Below are 4697 nucleotides of genomic sequence, written 5' to 3' on the forward strand. Positions count from 1 at the left end.
ATTTGGTGTGCTTATCTGAAGTGTCTAATTGTTCTTTCATTCCGTGGAAGAGTTGGATGTTTTATGTTCCAGTATTAGATGCTAAATTGTTAAAGCCCTTGTTTGAGCTCCATTTTTGTCATAAAAATGCATTTTTGAATAGTATATTGATATGAAATATGTGGTTAAAAAATGAGGAAAAGTTTTGAATTTGAGTGTAATATTATTTTATTGAAAAATATGTGGTTGAAATAATATCAAAACACTGTTTAGAAATACATTTTTTGAGAAAGAATGGGGGGCTCAAACAAGGGTGTGTTGTGAGATGACCTAGTGAAGCTGGTGAAAAGCATGGTAGTGTTTAGAAAGGGGTTTTGTAATGCCTCAAATTCTAGCAACTCGACGTGTTATCAAATATGAATTTACGTACTTAAAAAAAATCTTAATATAATGACATATTCAATAAAAATTGGACAACATTTAATAAAAGATAAATTTAATTTAATGAAATATGCATAATATTTTGGAAATCGTATCTATCATCAAAACATTAATCAAAATTAGTTTTAACATGCAATAAAATTAGGATTAATGTTCATCTGAAACATTTAAGTGTAAGAAATCATTACGACAAGTAATAGATTTAGTGAGTCGAAAGTATTGTTTCGCAGGGAATAAATTTCAATTCAAGGTTACTAGTTATGTATGAAATTCAAATTGTTTTAACAAAAGAGAATTTGATTTTTGATTATTCTAAATTAATTTAAGAAAGCTGTAAAATTATGATTTTATCAAATATGGATGATTGTATTGGATTTAGAATCCGTCTATTGCTATCTATTTCAATTTTTGATTAATAATTTAGTTCCATTCATGCGCTCTTGACAATTGATAAAACTATGATATATAATTTTTTTAAGACAAATTAAATCTATCTTAACCACGACCTGAATTTATTCCTAGCCCGAATTCGAATGGTTAGTATGCATTAAAGTTTAGATTATCTATGTGATTGCACAAGTGATAAATGTTATTCTTAGCATCTATTTCACATATAGTCCATGTTTGTCATTCTTTAAAAATTAAAATTATTTACTACAATATCAATCTCCACTATACATAAATAAATAAAATTTTCTTACTTTTTAAACACACGTTCTCCAAAAAATACTATTCAATTACTCATTATTTCCCAATAAATTTTATCAAACAGGTCTATTAAATTTGCTGCATTTTAAACTTATTGTGAGCCTCTCAACACTATAACAAGCAACTAATTATCTAAGTGGTTGCCAAACAATTAATAATGTAATGGAATGTAAAATTAATCAAGAAACGCAAGAAATACTAAACAACTAATCTTGAATTAGAAATAAATAACAAATATGTTTCATCTTCATCCAATAAAAATGCGGATCTAGCTTAACATATTAAAATATATATTGTAAAAATAATAATAGAGAAATATCACTTGAATCATGAAATAATTCAAAAAATGTTGATCTTCAAGTTCAAGGTTGAATTTTTCAAAATGTTAATGTAATTGAACTTCAATTCGTTGTTGGGGCTTGATCTCCTCTCTCAAAATATAGTAATTGACCCATTGTTCTTGATGAATTTGATAATACTATTGTGTATGAAGAGGGAATTTCCCATGTGTAGCCCTTGTTTTGTATTTATAACAGCCATAAAATATGTCAAAATCGTGTCCAATTTGGGTTCGAAAAGATTTTGAATCGCGAAAGGAAATTGCTGATTTATCTGTGAAAATAGCCTATGCACATAGCTCCAACGCATGCACCATTGAGCCAAATGTCTCTCGGGTTGGTAAAAACAATGTATCACGTGCAGGCCATGAATTGCTCGCTTGATCACCAGTTTAAATCGCGATGTCCTTGAACTGTTTTTGGTATTTTAGTTATAACGTTCTTTCTTGATATTTAATTGAGGTGATTCAAAATGCATTGAAAAGGTAACTTCAAAAGCTACAATTCTTATAGAAGTACAATTTCTTAAATTCGAACGTTTGCTATCCGAAAAATGGTCGGAAGTTGTGGCTGAAAATCCGAAGCATAATTTTTTTTGGCAATATTTCACTCCTTTGACCTCCAATTGCATTCAATTGATCATATGTGATCTTCAACCATCATTTTACAGTTCGAATCAACAATTGGATATCTACACTTTAGTCTTCGAACATTGGATTTTTTTTTCTCATTTTTGCCCTTTATCATTCATTTCTTCCAATTCTACCAATTTGCCTCCAATTTTACCTAATGAACAAAATTCACATCTAATTAAGTCATAAGTTATCAAAACTTATTCCAATTAATCTCATTTAAGGGCCCAGATAAGTGTATAAAATATATTTATCAAATACCCCAAAATTTGAACAATTGTTCGTCCTCAAACAAAATAAATTTTGATTTAATCAAAAAATTTTAAACAAACATGGTTAGATTGTTTGTCATTGGCCTAAGGATTGGAATTTCTGTATTAAAACTATGAAATGCTTCAAAATCATATTGTTAAGATTAGTTTCTACTCATTCAATGCAAGACTGACGTGTGTGTGAAATTCATGTCAAGCATCATAAATTCATAAAGTGATTCAAGTCCCGACGGTCAAATATATTCTTTCTTTTCTCATAAGATTCACACTTCAAACTTATTTTTTAAACTCTTTTCACAATGCACGATTGAATTTATATACTTGTCCTTATCCTCTCTAGTTTGGTTCGATCTTACGAATTGTAGTTTAACATATCAACGAATGAAAATTCTCCTTATTTTTTATTGTTTTAACCTTCAAAAATCAACTAGGCTAATAATCCCTTGTCAAAAGTTCAATTCTCTTAAATAAGTGTTTGAGGCTTAACAAAAGCATGTAACAATCTTTTTTTTAATATATTTATATTCCTTATTCTCATCTTTTGTACGAACTCCTCCCTATCAAGCTTTTTGAATGACTTTTGTACCGTGCTTTTGGCCGATGACTTTAGGGTATCAGATTTTAAATACCCTTGTGGGTCTAACACTCGAGTCATAAAACTACCAACAGATGTTTCACAATGAGACACATTTTTTTTGAAAAATTTTTTTAAATTTTTTTATACAATGATTAGTGCAATACCCCTTATTAAACACCTATTCTAAAAAATGAACACATAACTTAAGATTTTCACCTAATTTTCATTTTATTGCCTTTAGGCAATCCACACAAAATTTAATACACATGGAATCCATATATATCTCAATATCTCCCTACAACGGTTCAATAACTCCCAAACTATTCTAGGAGGGTGTTCGGTGGGGACTAAAAATTAAATTTTTTAGTAGATTGTGATAAAAGTTTTTGAAATATGTAGTTGAAAAATTGTGAGACCCATGAAAGATGTGGTTAATATTAATTGTTTGATTTTGACTTAGATTAAAATTAAATTTTAATCCAAACCAAATAGGCACTAAATTTGGTTTAAATGTATAAACTGGTGGTTGCTTGGATTTGGAATCTAAGGCGCACTATATATATATATGTATATTTTTTTTTTTCAACTTATCAAATTTTGATTCGAATTATCCTTCATAATGCAAAACATAAATCTTTTGCCTAAAATATCAAATTTCACATGAATAAGCATATATCAACTCTAACATGCAACTTTTGCACAATTTATAGCCTAACACATGGTTCCAAATATATTCATTGTAGTAGGCAAATTTATCTAATCTACACAAGCACACAAAAATAAAAAATAAAGTTGAAAATAAAATATATTTCGAATATATATATATATATATATATATATATATAAAGCACACAAAACAATATAAATAGATAAAAGCTCAATATTTTTTCGCCCCAAACTTATAGCAGATATTGTCCTCAATGTCTAAAAATATAACAAGTAATATACAAAAATTAATGGCAAAGAAGGGAACAAAGTACTTTCCCAATATAAATCTGCAGGTGGTAAATGGAATAGCATGAAAGTACTGGATCACTTGCTATGTATCCTCCCTTTTCCAATGTATTCAGGTATCATGTTCCTTCAAAATAATTAGAAAATCAATGATAACGTGGACCACTTTATAATAAACTCAAACAAACCCTAAAGGAAAACATGGGGATGAAGATATCTTATACTACTAAAAGCAATAAAATTTACTAATCCTATATCTAAAAAGCAATATAAATGAAAGGAAAAAAAATTGGGCTGCCTCCCAATTTGCACTTATTTTATAATCATTAGCTTGACTTCGACGTTTTACTTCATGAAATTCTAAAGAAAGCATTTGATGACTTGTTAGTTTGCTTTTTTTGACTTTGATCCACTTTTCATAGATTCTCCAAATCTTGACCCTGCCTCATTTAATGCGATATGACTTGCCTATTTCATCAAAATCAAAATCAACTATGTAGACTTCTTTATCATCGAGCTTAATTACAAATTTAATTGTTGGACAATCAATAACGTCGAAAAAATGTGTGTTAATTTTATCTTCATTTGTTGCCACTTCTTTGATTGGTTCCTTTGTAATTAGTTTGTCATCTTCATTATGCTTTTCTTCAATAATTAATATCCCATTGAGTTTAATGGTAGGTTCACAGTTTAAATTCACCGACAATGGTAATTCTTTCTTTTCAACTTTTTCAAGTGGATTATATCCTCCCTTTTAAATTCGTGCCAGAATATGGAACCTCTGTACGTATTTTCC

This window comes from Olea europaea, chromosome 14 (genome assembly GCF_002742605.1).
Source record: "Olea europaea var. sylvestris chromosome 14, O_europaea_v1, whole genome shotgun sequence".
In the NCBI taxonomy this organism is placed as follows: Eukaryota; Viridiplantae; Streptophyta; class Magnoliopsida; order Lamiales; family Oleaceae; genus Olea; species Olea europaea.